Below are 19,405 nucleotides of genomic sequence, written 5' to 3'. Positions count from 1 at the left end.
AGGAGGAGGATGCAAAAGCAACTCAGCTACCATAAATTGAAAAGACCTGGGGACAGAGATGAAAAGGAAATAAGCAAGTTAATAGAAGATGTAAAACAACTAAAACAGGCTAACCTGGAGCTACAACAGCTAATTAACTTGGTACAGGACGATGATATTGTGACCTTTCAAGATGGCCGTTTCACAGATGACATCAGGGAAACCATCATGGATCTTTTATCTTTGAATGTCAGCATGAACAAGGTAAATGATGTCATCAAGGTGGTCCTTAAGAAAGCTTGCCGGAAAGACGTTGGAAGATTGCCAAGTGCAGGAGTAAAATCAAGGCTGCTGATTGAAGCAAGATGCCTCGCACAGCACCAGGTAGTAGAAGCCATGCTCAAGTCAAGTCCACACGCACCAACTGGAAATGTATTGCATGGTGATGGCACATCGAAATACCACCGACACTTCCAGTCTTTTCAAGTCACCCTACCAAGTGGACAAAGTTTATCATTTGGAATGAACGAGATCTCTAGCGGTGACACAGCTACAATTATGACCAGCTTTACACAGTCTATAGATGATTTAGCAGAGGTACTTTTCAATGGAGAGAGCTCAGACACCACCAAGGAGCACCATGCCGCCAGATTAATTACCAGCATCAAATGCACTATGTCTGATCAGGGAGCCGTAAATCCATGCTTCAACAGACAGCTAGCCGTCCTACGAGAAAATCTGCTTGCCAGGTCCATAGAAGATTGGGACACACTGACTCCTGAAAACAAGGAGCAGATGGTAAGTATGGGTAATTTCTTTTGCAGGATGCACATATTGGTAAACTTCGCCACTGAGTGTGACAAGACTCTCAAGATCTTCGAAGGAATTGTCAGCAGCAGTGAATCAGTAAGATCATCGCACATTTTTCAGACTTCGGAAAGTGGTGCTGCTCGGCTAATTCGTACCGCTGTCAAGGCTTTCCACCCACATGGTAGCGAGGAGGCTGGTGTTGCTTCTCATTTTAAGTCCTATCTACATGGAGTTGACGACAGTCTTAAACTTGCAAGTTACCGAGGAAATAGATTCAACATCCTGTTCTATGACGCGGCAGCATTGTATTACCATCGGAAACATATTAGTACATTCCTGGAGAAATGGCCAAATCCAAACAACCTACTGAAGGCTGTGCAGGAAGACCTCCAGTCAACAGTCAACTTAGCAGGTGTTCGTGCCCTGGGAGTGATCGACAAAATCATCACAGGTCCTCTCTGGAGAGCAATAGAGGCAAGTGACAGCATATTAGATGTCAACAGCCATCTCCACCAACTTCAGATTAGTCTTGAAAGATGGTGTAAGGACGCATCTTCTTTACTTGATGGAGAGCCAGCTTTAGATGTGAGATTCCAATTCACAAGGATGAGCTCTACAATGCAGTATTCCATCACTGCACCGATGACACGTCACTTCAAAACCAAAATGATGTGGAATTCGATCAACTGACCATACAAGCATTGGAGATGTTGTGCTATTCGCTGTTACTGATCCTCGAACGACAGGCTGTTGACCAACTTCCGGGAGGTAAGTACTATGATCCACCTCAGTATGTTCGAGATATGGCTGCCAATGTTCCAACAACGAATACGGTAAGTGAGCGAGACTTTGGTCTTCTTGATATGTTGATGAGAAGCAAGCCAGCAGCCACTACACTAGCCTATGAATCTCTTATCATGTGGACCAACAATGGTACAAGGACATGGCTTGACAGTAAGACACCCAGTGAGAAGGCCAAGCTGATGCACAATGCAAGAGTCAATGCACCCAGTGTACTTCAAAAATTCAAGGAAAGGAAAGCGAAACTGATAAGAGAAAAGCACAGTATCCTGATCCAAAAACAAGAAAACAAAGAAAAGAAGGAGATGAAGGACCAAACCAGGAAAGAAACCATCACAAACAAGCTGGTTAGTTATGGGGGAGTTTGGAGAACGGAAGAGCTACTTGAAGAACAGCTGAGAGGTCTACCTGAAACAGAGAAAAAGAAGGCACTTCTGAGTCAGATTGACTTCCATAAAACTGTGCTGAAGTCAAAGGGTAATAAACAGCTTTTCAACCATACAGAAGTTTGTCCAATCAAAAACAAGAGGAAAGACCTTACTGTACCAACATTGAAAAGTAATCTTCTGGAAATTCTCCGACTAAATCCGGTTACTGCCTCCACCACTACATCTGTCCCATCTGGATCTCCACTGCCACAACAACTCAGACAGACTGCCATTGATCAGGAAAAGATTAAACTTGACAGAAAGATCAAGCTTGCAAGAGAAAAACGGATGATTGCAAATGTCAAGAGCAACTTCCTTCCTTGTTGAAAAATCCAAGTACTCTGGTAGGACAGCAGGTAAAACACAAGTGCATTTCAGATGACACCGAAGCAACCTGGTACTCTGGCAAGGTAATTCGTCTAACAAAATCAAATGACAAGGAACCTCTGAAGACCCTATACTGTGTACAATACGATGAAGATGATGATGATGATGATGGAGAATGGGTATTCCCTCTACTTGAAGATCTGAAAAAGGGAGATCTATTACTTCTGTGAAACAAAAAACACAACAATTCCAATCTAAAATAGCAAACAAATCCTCGTGTAAAAAAACAACGCGTCTGAGGCCGAGAAAAACTTCCTGTTTAATGGGCACATTGCCTTCTACTGTTTGAGGGTGGTGTGGAATTTTTTGCGTTTCTTTTCAGTAGCATTAAAACATTTGTGTTCAAGAGTTGGCCTAGCCTGTCATAGTGTAAAGTGACAGCGATGGCACTCACTATTTGTTTATTTCATGGCAATTTATCTCAGGTGCCGAGTGTGAGTGAAGCGAAACCTATTAAACAGATATTTTTCTTGCTTCCTGACAACAAACAGAGGAAAGCCAGAATTCATCAGAAGATAGGGACAATATCAAAATACAACAGTCTGGAAACATCAAATATTCCTCTCATCTCTTTGTGACACTCCTCGATCCTTTTTAGTGTACACATGCTTCTCTTCTCTTCATAACTCACACCATCTTAGTCACTTCAAGTACAACATCGCAGATGACCAATCAAATTCTTGTGACAGGGCATCATCAGACTCAATAAAAACACTAAAATTCATCAAACAGAAGCAAAGGAAACAACACAATGTGAAAGGAAACACAAAGCAACAACAGCACAGGAGACACACCATATAAATCAAGAATCAAACAAATAAATCAAGAACATCAAAGACACTTAAAGAAACCAAAATAATAAAAGGAACACAAAATAAAGTGAAAGGAAACACAAAGCAACAATAGCACAGGAGACACACGATATAGATCAAGAATCAAACACATATAGCAAGAACATCGACAACACTTAAAGAAACCAAAATAATGAAAGGAACACAAAGTGAAGGAAACACAAAACAACAGTAGCACAGGAAACACACGATATAGATCAAGAATCAAACACATATAGCAAGAACATCGACGACACTTAAAGAAACCAAAATAATGAAAGGAACACAAAGTGAAAGGAAACACAAAAACAACAGTAGCACAGGAGACACACGAGTACAGATAAAGAATCAAACACATATAGCAAGAACATCAACAACACTAAAGAAACCAAAAAATGAAAAAAATGTAAAACAGGAAAAACTAAAAAAAAATTTAAACCATAAAAAATCTGAAAAATATCTGGCAAAAATAATTTTGTTGTAATAATTATACCGGTATATATGTTTGACCTGTTTACAAATCATTTATCAAGTATTTTAATGTTTTTTTTATGGAACACCATCTAAACTAGTCTATTTTTTTTACAGGTATAGGCAAAGACTTAATGGTAAAGAGCTAGTAGCTGTGACCTTAATGGCTGTTTCACTTTTTTAATTTCAACTACAGCTTCTTGCTCGACTCCCCAAATCATGATGAGACACAGTGTGAGCTTGTCAACTCAGCTTGTACATGTGTAGACTGCATTGTTATTGTTGATAAGTGAATTCTGGTGCAGACTAGAATTCAATGTCAACAATAAAGTGCATTTTACAAATATACATGCTGCGTTGGCAAGATACATTGCTGGTGGTTCAACATGCTTCGAGGAGTAGCGCAAGAACTTGCAGTTGACCTACAAAACAAAAATAGTGTACAGACCATCTAAAGTCACAGTTACTAGCCCTTTATAGAAGTCAGAGTCAAGAATCTCCATCATCACCTGCAGTTTGCTGTTTTAATGACCAAGAACTGATCAAAGTTCTTGGTGGTGTAGTTTTGATTTTCCATTGTCATTGTGTTGCCAAGTAATAATAAAATCGTATGCCGAGCATACAGAAACCTAACGGCCCTTTTTAGGGCCACCACATCCTCCAAAAAGAGAACTACCGTTACCGTTACCGTTACAAAGCATTATTTTAATGTAATAAAATCTATGATTTTTAATGTCTAAGTTGAAGTTTGTATAACATAAACACGTTATCATGTGTTACCAATATTACATACAACTTTATATTGCAATAGTATGAGTTAAGGTGCCAAAATATTGTTACATAGTTACATTTCCATGGAAACATGTTTAAATTATTTCATCCTTAAAGTACTTATGTGACAGATATTAATTTACACAGAGGCGGATCTGCAAAGAAGCTTTCTGAAATTACATACTGTTATTGCTTTATCTTTTAATCTGTCGCTAAATTGCTACATTGTTGCATTTCCATGGCAACTAATATTTCGGCGTTCCTAAATGTTTAAGTTGTTGACAGTATGCAAAACTATGAAAAAATAATTAATGAAAGCATTTTATGATAATAATTAGTACCCAACAGAATTTTAGGGATGTTTGGGTTATGTCAATTGCAACAATGTTGCATTTCCATGGTAACATGCTTTTCAGCCTTTTTTGATATGAAGTGCATTCATTTTCCGATAAACGTTCATGGTCATATAGATTTTTCATGTAGTTTGCTGAAATTCCTATAATAACAGTATACTATGGGCTCTTATAGGTGGATTTTACTGCAACAATGTTGCGTTTCCTTGGAAACATCATGTTTGACATCATAATAATAGCAAAATTCAGAAAGCCCATGAAAAGTTGTGTGTGCATGGAAAATTTCATCACAAATGAGTGTGTAGAATTGTAGATATTAAAAATGAAAGTGAAATTTATTTATTTACAGTGCCTTTTGCAGTGCCATGGGAATTCAATCATGTAATATAATACTTTCTCACCTGTTTGTTTATTTGTATAGGGATTAATAAATGATTAAAAATTCTCTAACTTGAGAACCAAAAGTCCAATTTCATCGGGGAAAAAAGCATTTTGCTTCTCTCACTGTGGTCTATTCATTTTTTTCACTTTTATAGGCCAACAGTGCATTTGAAAAATTGACCTGAAACTGTTACTAGTACAGGCTACAGAGAATAGCATTGATCCCGATTTCAGGCTTGTATTACTACTGCATGCGTGCATTCGGCCAAAGTTTGTTGTTGTATGCGTGACTCACGGTTGTGGTAGCTTTAGTCTGAGCTGTGAATTATTGTGGTTGTTACTTCCGTCATTGTCTTGGAAAATGTTGACAATCCGACGTATAAGCCTTAGGCCCTACATTTATTTTTGCATGTCAATGAAAGAAAAATGACGTCATTTGATATCAACGCTTTTTATTGTCAATTATATCCTTCAATTTGTTTTGATATTTATGTGCCCACAGATTTGAAGCAAGTCCATGTCTTTTGCTCAATTGAAAACTTCACAAAATTGTATCGCCCAAAATTAAAGCTAATCAATCTGTTGCACTGAATGCGCATGGTCCTCCCTATCGTGCGAAAGGCCTGTCAAGTCGTGACGTGATGTAAAATTCTGGTTTAGAAATTAGCCAGTGACTGATGATGACAATGGCTTGAAAACAGGCCGATTAATTTCATAAACTTGAATGGTTTAAACTCAAACCATGCCCACAAAGCTGCCACTTGTGGTTGGCTTAACGATGAGCCAATGAATTTGTTGTATATAAACAAACCAACGATGCCAGTGGCTCAAATTTAAACCGATAAATTATATTGTCAGGGGCTTAAAAAGAAGCCATTCGGCTTAAATTTATACCATGACGGGCTTGATAATAAGCCACCAATGTATTGGTATGAATACACGCCATCCATACTCTGTGTGGTGGCGTGACTTCAAACCATAAAAACCTTAGTGGATTTTGGGCAAACCGAACTTCTACACACTGGTTCACCCGCAAGCCACCTACAAACAAGTGGTTATATTCCAAGCCAGAAGAATTTGCAGTGTACCTAGACTTAGCTTCGCCTTAAAACGTGCGTTAACATGAAGAAAAGGAGTGAAATGAGAATTTCCCTTGTTGGAAGTGACTAAAAAGGGGAATCAATGTGGCCGCGGCAAAACTAGAGGTCGAATAACTCCTGTCGAAATGGTCAGGGTGTCCAAGTGAAGCTGGCTACCGTCAGCCTTTAGTTACTGGGAAGACTACATATTTACTGGGAGACATTCTGTGCTAAAATTGACAGAGGCCGCTCCGCTATTAATGTTCCTTTATATATGATTGGGCATACTACCAGAACTAAAAGAGTGTGATCATAGTAAGGCACGTAACCGAAGCGATTCATACTTCCTGTGTGTTACCCGAGCGCGTTGCTTATGTATTGACAACGGACAGTGGTGACAATTGCCCCGTCTGTCCAATGACGCCACTCGCTAGCAACTTCGACATAGTTGAGTAAGGCTGCGTTCACAAAAAAACGATTAGGGGGGGGGGGGGCTGGAGGAATTCAGGGGGGATTCGAAAATTTTTGGGTAGTAGAGGGGGGGGACTTGAAAATTTTGCTCTACCTGTAGGGGGGGACTTGAAAATTTTTGGTTCCCTTTTGTGTTTACATTTTCCTATTCCAAGTTTTTGTAGATAATTCAATGAAAAATGAATACCATTTTTAATGTCATCATAGTAATAATTTAACAAAATTTAGAACCATTTTGTCACATTTCATGACTTGTATCTCGAAAAAATCTACATGTGTGGTTTGTCGTAAAAAACAAACTTTAGCCTCCTAACCTGAGCAGAAGCTGCAACTGTTAATGATTTCTGCAATATTTCTATGAAATGGAACAAATACAGTTTCCTGCTATCTCCCTACAGCATGCGCAAACACACAATATTTAGTTTGTCAACAAAGCCTGTATATATAAATATAAATACGTATTTGGTGATAATTTAATTGGAGTCCAGGCTGACAGTCAGTTGTCAGTGTTTTAATGCATGGTACACATATATAGGCTGTGATAGCATTAGCTGAATACTAGACAATTCAACATGCTGTAGGGAGTAGAACAAGAATGCAGTTGTAAAACTGAACAAAAATATTGCCAAAATTATCAAAGTTAATACAGCTACTGCCTACGGGTAGTGTCACTATCATATACTCTCCTCTCTGCAGTGTCACTGTCACTGCATACCTGACAGTGCAAGAGATAGCTCTGACTCTGATGTACATGCAGAAGAGTTTGGGTCAAATGATGCTCATGACAGTGAAACATACTTGTACACAAGATCAGGCCAGAGAGCAACACATGGAAGAACACATAGAAATATTTGAATTCTGGCATATGAGAATAATCAAACTCATGTTGGCTTTTAGACCAATAAATCTAAAAAATTCACTGATGCATTTAAAGAACTTGCCTTGGGAATATGACTATAGAAAGTGCTAAAACAGGTTGTGTTGAACACCTGTGAGCGGAAACGGCGCTATATATGTTTATTTTTTCTGCGCTCACATCCTTTACAAATATGCGGGCCTGTGATAGTTAGGGGGGGGACTTGAAAATTTTTGACCATATAGAGGGGGGCATTTGAAAATTTTTGGGGGTACTTAGGGTGGGGATCTGAAAAAAAAATAAGATTTCAATCGAAATTCCTCCAGCCCCCCCTAATCGTTATTTGTGAACGCAGCCTAACCCTGCTCGAAACCATATTTTCTATCCAGTTTTAGCTCCGTAAACCACAAAAGTGCATGTTAAAGACAACGTAGATCACTATGTTAGCACTATAGTTGAAAATTGCAACGAATCACCCTGCGGAAACGTGCATTTGGGCGTATTTGTAGATTCGATGTACACGGCCTGTAACAGCTTAAGTGAGATTTAGGATGTGTAAGTTTCTGCCGGTCACACCCCTAGGAAATATAAGCTGGCTTAATTGACGGGAGAGGACGCGGATAAGGCGCGTTTACGTTAGCCTATAAAATCGTAAACGCCCGATTTCATACAGTGTAACTTGCTAAGTTCACTGTCAGCGATAAAGAAAAAGTCGATGCATGTTTTATCGTCCCATTATCACTGTCATGCTAGCTGCTCTTAGGACACTTCGAATAAAATATAAAACAATGAGAATGACGCAAAGGCCACAAAATGGAACACCAGATATTCGTCGAAAATCTCTGACTTGTGCATATATATTGAAATATAGTATAGTAACATGTATAAATTGTTAGTAAGGGACGCTATCGCCCATATATATTACAGGTTATGGTTTGCCCCTTCCTGTGTATACCAGCACAGCGAGGTATACAATACAGCAACATTCAACCAATTCGATATTAAATAGATTATTGAAAGACTACTGGACTCCGAAGTCCTAAAAATTGTAGTATATAAACATGTGTTTTTGATGACGGTGATATTTATCACTTCGCAACATGCTCCCCGTACTCAAAGGAAATGATCATATCAAGTATATGTATATTAAGTATTCGGTCAATGTGAAGAATGTAATCAATATTAATACTGTCGCAAAGATATAGCAGCCAATTTGCTGCCACTTATTGATATTGTATTAATGTGTAAGATTTAGAAATTAATATATTTCTATGGCTTCAGGTGCAAGTCTGTAGACACACAGTATATGTCTGCAGTCAGCTTGCGTCGATAACCTTTACAAGGAAGGCAAAGAGTATATCAGGCAGCATCTGCAGTATGACGTCAACTGCATGCAAATACTTGGACACAAATGAATTAATTTTTATGTCTGTTTCAAAGCTGTACAGTAATATGATTACGGATAAATAGTTTAACATTTTTTGAGTATTTTAAATAAACACATTGAATTTCTTTGCAAGACATCTGACAAGGGGCGTCATCGACTGATTCTTGTTGCTCGGGAGGCAGTAAAATTGATCGTTGATAAGCACCTAAAACGCAGAGGGCGTTCGTGCCCTGATGTCAAATATTTCACAAGAGACAATTGATCAGCCCGTTAGGTACATTGGCCCCTACTCATTATAATTTCAAAATGAACTCCCCGATTCTCTCACAAAGTTCGTTGTACCATGGTTAGATATGGAGCTAGTTGTGAACCAAAGTTCGTTGACAAGATGGATAACAGAGTCTTTACATGCCCCCGACATTTCCCCGGTAACTAATAATAGACGCGTGCACCGTACTTTGAAGGTCACAATTTCTCTGTTAGTATTTAGTAACGCTGCAATGGAGTAGTACTGTCATATTAAGGTACATCTCGTCAAAAATCAATAACATTTGTATTCATCCTTATCAACTCAAAGTTGTTTTTTATCAACGTTGTCCTGATTACAGTGACTGGTAGTGTCATGTTGCCCTAATTACAGAAGTATCTGAAAAACTCACCAACACAAATGGATAAAATTTAAACAATGTATGTGTTAATGACAGAGTTTAAAACTTGTACCGGCCGCCCGGGACCGATTTTTAACATTGCAGAAATGCAGTGCTATTCAACGTTGACAGCGTGGCCATTAATTAAAAGTATGTTTTGATAATACCAATAAAATTGCATTCTAAGTTCAAAGTCATAGGTAGGAAACAGTTTATATCAATTTTAACTTTCCACTGTCAGCGTAGTTTTATCCTGCACTTTATCCTTTATGTTATGAAGGTATGATAAATATTAATAGATAGACTTCATGTTAAAGGTACACGTTTGAGGACAAATTGTATATGTTAGCAGACAAAATTTCTCGTTAACCTTTCTAAGGAAAGCAAAGGAGCAAGATATCGGCAATGAGTATACTGTGACATTGGCTCCAAGCAAATACAGGAATCCAAAGGCAAAACAATTACAAGCCTGTTTCATCGTTGTACAGCATTACTACTTATCATAAATAGTGCATTTGTGGACTTTTTAAATACAAATGATGGTTTTCTTTGCAAGACGAATGACGCTTCAAACACATGGCTCATGTTGTCAGGAAGTTTGTCAAATCTGTCGTTAATAAACATTACCGCAAACACAGAGGGCCTTTTGGTCGGGCTCCTCTATCTATTTAATAATTTCACACTCGCTAAAGCATCGACACTCTAACAAAATACGTTGTATCAAGGTTACCTATAACAATATGTTGATCCAAGGTCGTTGACAAGATGGATAAACAACGTTAAACATGTCTCAATACATTTCCCCGAGTACCTGATAAGAGGACGCCTATATCGAACTCTGAAGATAACCATTGTCGCTATGATGTCTACGCTGTGCAAGCAAGAGCAATACTATAGCATCACAGTACAGCTGATATCAATTGAACAATTCGAGAAAAAAATCGATAGAAATTGTTAACTACTTTAGCAACGACAACGTGTTTTTACAAGCATTGTCACCGATACGGTGACTGGTATTTCTTATGTTGTTGTGATAACTAGATTTCCTGACAAACTCACGGCATATATGCAGGCAAGTAGATAACATGCCTGTTAACAGTTATGTTGTTATATCGATTGAGATGTTAAAAAAAACAGTATTATAGACTGGGATCCCTCGTGTAAACCAAGACAGCCAGCCGCACAATACAGAAAACACTTAATCACTTTGACACGACCAGATTACTGAAACAATATTGGGATTGAAATTTTCTGCATGCTTGTAAACGTTTTAAGGTTGAAATGACAGTCAATGCCATTAATGTGTATTTACAGGGAGTATATTAAAAAAAGGTTCTGCTCCGGTTCTTTAATATAATCCCCACCTGTATTGGCTCATTGTGACATTTTTAAGTCTGACATTACATTCTTGCTTTATACCAATTTATAGCTGATGAGAACCCTGCGCTTGCTATCACAAAATATGCAAATACAGACGCATTACAATAAATTACCCTCGCATTTTAAAATCTGACTTAGGTTAATTTAACAGAAATGACATAGATATTTGATTCAAGGATAAAAACGAATAAAATGCGCTACGGTTACAGAATTGAAGACCGGAATATCGATCGAAGATAGCTGACTCTCCCATACAATTTAAAATATCGTGTAATGTAGGGCAACTGTTGCAAAAAAAGAAAGAGCTTGATATTGACTGGCATGTTTAAAATAAAATTATAGATTTCATCGCCCCCTGTGTATACATGCACAGCGAGACACACAATACGGAAAAGCAAGATTCGACACGACACGAATAGATTACTGAAACAATTTTGAGATTCAAATTTCCTCGAATTCGAAATATGTAAAAAAAATAACTATGGTGTTATTTATCACTGCGTAAAGACACTTTTCGAGGTTCAAATGACAGGTTATGCCATTAGTGTGTGTATTTGAAGGTCATATCAAAATGAGGCTCGTCTGGCCAGGGTTCTTTAATATCTCCTCCTTCATTGGGTCAGTGTGACATTTATAAGTCAGACATTACTTCTTGCTTAACAAGTCATGTGTGACGAGAACAATACGCTTGCTATCACAAAATCTGCAAAAAAATACGCATTGCATGAAAACCCTAGCATTTCAAAATCTTATTTTTTTAATTTAATGTAAAGGGCGACGAATTCGGACGCGCACACGCTTTAGAACGTTTCTGCGCAGATTTAACTTCAGTCTGCCACAAATGGGTTATTTTGCAGCGCATGTATTTAACATCACCTGTCATTGATGAGATTGCGCTTTTACCTAATTTTTGTCCCAGTCTCTTAGAAATACATGTGACCTTTAAACTTGTCATAATTTGACTCCCTAGGAAGCTGGATTTTATTCAATATGAGCGCAAAATTACATTTCTCTCCCATTTACATGGCGCATATTACCCATTCACCTGGAGATATTGTAAAAAGTAGCGTGGTGACACCCTTTTATTAAAAGTGTAAACTAAATGGTATTATGTCAGGATTTTATTCGCCAAGTTTGGTCAAAATGACACCATTCAAAGCGACAGGAAGAAAGTTCGAAAATTATGTAGTTATATAATTTCGATATCGTCGTTTTGTAATCGATACTTATGTTAAAATTTCTTTACAAACATCATGAAAACTATACATTCGATAGATATGGATCTTAATTCTTGGTATTCATTAAAATTAACTCATTTGCTAAGCGTTTTATAATTGCTTTCTTTAGTTTAAGTGAATTATATCATTTTTATTTATTTCTAACGACGCCATTTTAACGTCCGTTTCCATGGAAACGAGCGTGGTGACCCCCATTTTTTATTTCATTTTTGCACTTGCACAACGTAACTTCCAAGAATATTTATGCAAAGTTTCAAAAAAATGACAGCACAACCTAATTTTGACGTAATTCGTAGTGCTTCACCTTAATAGGAATGACATTATCAAATACGATGGTGAAAATTTCAAATGGCGTTCCTTATCTCCTAAAAGTAAAAAGTCCTGATGGAAGTGGAGAAGGTTATAAACCAGAACAATCTTGAGCGACTAGGTTTTCTGCCGCAATACAGTGGATGTGATTTCGGGCGGAACTGATTATTGACTGACTCTGTCTGTGCGCGATCCTGTGTGTGATGTGATAACTTACCCATCATCGGCACTTCTGGATGATTTTGTTATTCGTGTTGGTAATTTTTAAACTGAATAGTGCTAGGACCCATAATATTTGTTACTTGCCTTGGTGTGCTTGCAAGTCAGTGCATTAAATTAAATAGGAACATCCGGGGTGTTAGCGGGCCGGTGAACGATGTATTGACCGGTTTCCATGGTTACTCTATCCAGTGAAGCTATTAGGCGGTTCCAAGTCCTCGTCCCAGAGTGTGAATTTCAATACAAATTAGTTAAATAATAATTTAAATAATATGATTCTATTCGGGCACTTTCGGGTAACGGGGTGCTTGGCGTCAGAATTTCGCTTATTTTATCTGGATAGCTATGAAAACGATCGTCGACGAAATAATATACCTCAAAGAGTGAGGGCGTTTTATAACTCGGTCTTTTGTAAAAGGCAACCAGGTTAGTGCGTTGGCTCCCAGTTAATAATTTCGCGATGGAAGGATCCTCCATTCCTTTAAAAATACGTTGTACCATGGTTAGCTGTAATCATTGTGGACTAAAGTTCGTTGGCAAGGTACAGAGAGAATGCTAAATACGGCTTTAAACGATAAATGATAAAGGGCTCGCACTTCGTACTGTGACCAGATCATTCCTCTATTTGTCTGTTGCTAACAATGACCAGTTCTGTCTCATCAAGATTACTCGATATCAAATGAATCATTCGACAGAAAATTGATGATATTTGTTAACAGCTTTATCAACTTCAAGCTGTTTGGGAATTTGTTTACTTGTTGGAGAAATAACATGAAGAGAAAGTCTGTGTATTGTTTTTAAGGAATATTACAATCCTATTTTACTTTCTAGTATTGTCAGATGTTCACACGTTTTAGTTATCGTCTTGTCTTTTCGAAGATACTATGCTCAAATAGGTCATCGTACTCAATAAATCATTATTCGGTAAAGCATACCAGGAATTCACAAAGAACACGTTCTCTCAAAGTCGTCGTTTAGGGCGCTCTTCAATTGACTCTGTTGACCAAGCCAATTTTGGATCAACCGTCTCAGGCGGACAGATAGCCCTGAACCCATTGCCTGAAAATTAGGCAGGCTGTTTTACAGTCGTATAGTTGATGACGTAAAGACGGCTATCAAGGCCCGTTCCATTAGAGGAACTTGGTCAGTGCGTAGCAGTTTTGATGCGCATAGCTACAACTCTATAGCGGAAACGGCTAACGATTCTCTTAAAAAAACTGTGTATCAGGGTCACCAAGAGAATAATGTTCATATCAGATACACAGATTGCACGCAATTAACTTATATTTGATATTTAAAATATGTTTTCGGTAGTCTAAATTTTCGACAATGATGGCCGTGAAAACTTTCTTTACTCCATGCCCTTTAAATAGTAACCCCGTGTTGTGGATTTAAAATGTTTTCTACCAATTTGAGAATCCTATTTACTTAAGTCATTAAAGGTTACAATACCTCAACTACTTTTAAAAAATATATTGAAAGAGCCATGTTTAATAAATACTACCTTTGGTAACACAATGGGCCCTGATAACATTTACGAGTTCCATGAGTAGCTGTGGTACAACAAAAGCTGTGCGTTGTGTTCAGTGTGACCTCCGTTTTTAAAGTGTACTGATGATACATGTAGCTGTGCAATGGTGTGTATGACGATACTTTACCATGTATGACATTCATATTCTTTATCAAACCGCAGTACAAACAACTAAATAATTACGATGTGATAATTTACGAGACCGCCACACAGCTTTACCTTATGGCATAGTTTGTCGACCTAAAAAAACTGGGAACAAACAAAAGCGAGAAATAGGTCGCTGCTCAGCTCATCGTGCTTTAGTTAGTTCAATTCGGAGGCACTGTGTCCCAGTGGTTACTGTTACGGACTAACTATGAGAGGGTGGTGAGTTCGAGACCCGGTGCGAGACCCTATAGGTCAGAATAAACGACGACTGTCGGAGGACGGTCACTAGAGAACAAATGCATTTCGAGCCGAAGCAATAAATCAGAGCAGAGCATTAACGTAAAAAGAACTGATACAATAACGGAGACGTAGAACAAATGATTCACCTGATAGTTTCTATTGAGACCCCAAACACTAAGCGACCAGTGAAATAGTGACATTTATTCATCGGGCATTGACCGAAGGTGTCAAAAATGTCTTCCACACGCGACTTGAACTGTCAATCATGTAAGAGAAGTCGGGTGGTGTCAGTTTCACAAACATTGTGAGCTTTTGTTCCACTTGATCGGTAGTTTATTTACTCTGTTGGTGGTCATAAGCCGTTAATTCGGCAATGCGGAATTTTTCCGCACTCAGGGAATTAGTCTACCTACATGGTTTGTGCCGGCCAATCCCCTCATGTAAATTATCAGATAGTCGCATCAGCTTTTCAAGTTAGGCAGATGCATCCCCTTCGGAATATACGTTTGTTACCAAGCATCATCATGTGTAGGTGCTATGTCAGTGTCTTTGTGTGCCAATACTTCTAATTATATTATAGCTTTGTCAATACCAGTGAATTTTGTGACATCACATCATACATTATTACTGATAAGGCCAAAAAAAGAAAAAGAAATGTTTCTGGTCAGCGCGCGCGTCACTTGAACAACAGCGCGTCACCTTTTTTTTCTGTTTGTGGCCGGCGGCCGTGGCTGACACCAGAGCAAAATGGCTGAAGAGAAAGAGAAAATTCTTTGGGGGCATGATCAGTGACTGCATACACAGTATATATGTGACTATATTGATAAAACTATAAAACTGACCCGCCTCCCTCCCTTGAGGGGAAAAAAAATATATATATATATATAAAATAAAATGCGCGTCGCCGCACCATTTGTTAAAGAAAGACCTGACCAGAAACATTTCTTTGTTTTTGGCCTAATGTATTCCATTATTCAGCATTGTGGCCCACAGCGAGCATAACAATAAGTTTGTTGGGGAAAACGAAAAAAGGACTGCATATTTAAAAGGAGGGAGAGTATCGAATAAACCATGTAATACACAAAACGATAAATCTTGATAATGGTGCACGATAATGTCTTATTGTACGATTTATCAATTTCTTTGTCCTCCCGCATGCACTCGTCGTCTGCTCTGTCTGGCTCGCGCCCAGCATGCACTTCACCTTCCGATACGCTGGTTGAACTACTACGTTTGTTTACAACATGGTTCGCTTGTTGCCGTACAGGTGAAACAGAACTCAGTAAGTTTGCAAACTCCTAGACGATACTGGGTTTGACACATGGCATATTATGTATGTCAGTGGCCATGTAAACGATGCAAGCGTGAAAGGCCACTCGAACCAGCCATAAACAGGCCAACAACGGCAGCTGTCATCAACCTTGACTGGAAGTGTCTGGGTCTCGGTCCAAGGTCAGATACTGCCAACAATCATGACGACCGTGGACTCTCCATTGATCTATCATCTCGGCCACCTAATGCTGATGCACTGACTGTAATCGGAGACGACTTTCATTCATCTTTTTTTCTCCTTGTCTGTGGTTTCACCTTGCCTTGTTTACGATATCGCGACGGAAACCCTCCAGTGTGTTTTGTCAACTGCACCTTTCGAGCACCCGTTTACGTCAAGTTTTCTCGTTCGCCGAAATAAAATAGCTCTTCTCAAGAATCCATCGAAAATTAATTTATAGACACAATTATTAATGAAATTTAAACATTTGAATATCATTGTTGAACTCTGTTGATATCGTTTGCAATTGAATGCTGTACTACGTAATATTAATAGTAGCGATCAGCTGATACCATGTAGCTCGATCACTGCTGATGTCGATGCATGAATATTCCTTTCTTTGTCTGGCATTTCACCGTGTTTCGGCTTTTTGAATGGCATGATATTTAAAGTTGATGATTCAAGTTCGATATAGACGGTAGGGATGCAATCAATTTCATTTCCTTCGAAAATACATCGTTTTTAATTCTAAATGGAACCGTGAAAGTGCAGCTCATTTTTTTTGTGTTGAACGTATGTGTTCAGTGCAGTGCAGTGTGGAGCGCTTGTAACAGAGTCAGGGCTGATCATGCTGGACGACGCTCACTGGATTCAAACTTAGTTTAAATTTCCTTTTATATTCGTTTTCTACAACTAAAAATTCACTGGCATTGCCAAAACTATAAAATAATAGCAATAATGCACACCCTCTCGGCCCATAATGGACTCAAGCAAACTTTGCAATTCATAATGTACTCGGCTTCGCCTCGTACATTATGTCGTGCAAAGTTTGCTTTCGTTTATTATGTGCCGGGTAGGAGTGCATTATTGCTTAAATATATTGTATCCTACCAGATTTTTTAACAGGCATTAGCCAAATTACAGGATGAGGTATGCATAACACACTAACCTCCAATGGAGCATTGAGGAGTAAAGTGCCTTGCATGCTGGAGTCTCGGACTCACCCAGATCTTTAAACACCAAAGTTTGGAAGGTTCTCAAAGTCCGGTCCTACTAATTACTGCCCGTGACTGCCCGTAGCTGCCTGAGGACTGCCCGAGCACTGCCCGAGGAAAAAGTGGGCTAAATTTCGCCCTTCTTAACACTTGGCCAATAGGTTCAGTTTATATCATGCCCAGCCAGCCAAAAATATCATTGATTTGGTGTTAACCTTCTGTCTTCTCCGGCAGTTTTGGAACACGGAAGCCGCTGGACTTGAAGAACGTCGCCAGCTTAAAGCCGCACTTTTCAATCCCAGGTTCTCGCATTAGTGGAGTTCTCCTCCCAGTCAAACACTTGGCAAGTACGATGTTTGATTTCTATAACATTAATTACACAAACTGATCTCAATCTTTTGTCACATTTTGCTTATCCTGCAAACAGAGCTTATATAACCGTTTGATTGATGGTCGGTTCAAATTGCCAATGGTCATTTTATTCCCCAGCACCACACTGGAATTTCCTTAAAAAAACGTCTTAGAGTCACGTTAGAATTTGAATATAACCACAGGGTTCGATCGGCAGCAGCTTCGTGCTGACCGCTTGGCAGTCTGTCAGTGTTTTTGCGGTCGGAAAAAAAACTAAAAAGTGGCATTTTCTGGAGCCTGTGCCCTCATGCTGCCTGTTTGGTGTCCACTTACATGATGAACGCCGCCATAGCTTGGCGCCCTTTTAAAGGGAGGCTCCGCCTTTAATAGTGAGATCATACCATTCAGTCCGAGAGGTGGTACTATAACCTCGCCTACCGCGTACAGCTTGATAGCCGACCACCCCTTGCACTGAATGGTATGATATCACCATAAAGATCGGGACGTCTTTCTCGTCGAAAGCCCGGCGTCTTTCGGGTTCTAAAACCGCTACAGAAAACACAAATCAATGATATTTTTGGTTAGTCAGGCATAATATAAGTTCAAGCCATTGGCTTAGTGTTAAAATTGGCGAACTTTTGCCTACTTGCTCCTCGGGCAGTCCTAGGGCAGTCTTCGGGCAGCTACGGGTAGTCACTGCACGGGTAGAAATTAGTAGGGCCCCTCAAGTCTACGTTACACGCGATCAAACCAAGCTGCGCAGTGTGATTCACGTGGCTATTCCGAGTAGGGCCGTTTAGCAGTTTAAATAAACCTACTGTTTATGGTTTTGGCTAGTGCCGCTTCACACCATTGTCACCTTCGCCGGTTAGAACACAGACTGTGGTTTGACAGCAGTCGATGCCCGATGAATAAATGTCACTATTTCACTGGTCGCTTAGTGTTTTGGGTCTCAATAAAAACTATCAAGTGAATCATTTGTCCTACGTCTCCGTTATTGTATCAGTTCTTTTAACTTAATGCTCCACTCTGATCGATTGCTTCGGCTCGAAATGCATTTGTGTCTCTCTAAACACCAGAGTTTGGAAGGTTCTCAAGTCTACTGGCTTTTACATGCGATCACACCAAGCTACGCGGTGTGATTCACGTGGCTATTCCGAATAGGGCCGTTTAGCAGTTTCAATATGTCTTCACCCTTCTGTCTATGGTTTTGATTATGCCGCTTGATACCGTTGTCACCTTTGTCACATTCCAAGCCTGAAGTACACAGGTTACGATAAGACGTACTGGTAGATTGGTTGCCGATCAATTTTCTTTACTTCTAATTATTACAATACGAACTTTTTCATGATAAAATTTGAGCATATATCCCCGGACCATCGTGATCCGAGTAAAATAAGCTGCCTGGATCTAAGCATTTTTTGTTTGCTTATTTTTATTTCAGGGGGGGGGGGGCTCCGAAGAAGACACCAATCCCAGTAAATTCTGACACTCAGAATGCTGATACCAAGACGTCTCATGAGCCGGTTGGACCAACCACTGGTACAGTCGTATCATCCCGAACCAACAATCTTCAGGAAGTACATAAAGTAAGAAAAAGTGTTGAAATTACTCAAGCAACAGGATTTTAGATGTATCCCATCTTCAGCTTTACTTAGTTATACAGAACTTTTATGCACGGTTTTTATGGTCTGAACTGTGTGAAAGAGAAACCCTTCGAATTTTAACGGTATTCCAACTTCACACTTTGTCAAAATAAAAAAGCTGGAGTGTACACGGTGTTTTTCACTTATCGCCTCTTTAATGTTTTCTTTTTTCAACGTATTATCGGTGAATGACTGCCTGTCGAACCCAT

Source organism: Ptychodera flava, unplaced genomic scaffold (genome assembly GCF_041260155.1).
Source record: "Ptychodera flava strain L36383 unplaced genomic scaffold, AS_Pfla_20210202 Scaffold_58__1_contigs__length_828623_pilon, whole genome shotgun sequence".
NCBI classification, from domain to species: domain Eukaryota; kingdom Metazoa; phylum Hemichordata; class Enteropneusta; family Ptychoderidae; genus Ptychodera; species Ptychodera flava.
Note: the sequence above shows the minus strand (reverse complement) of the source record.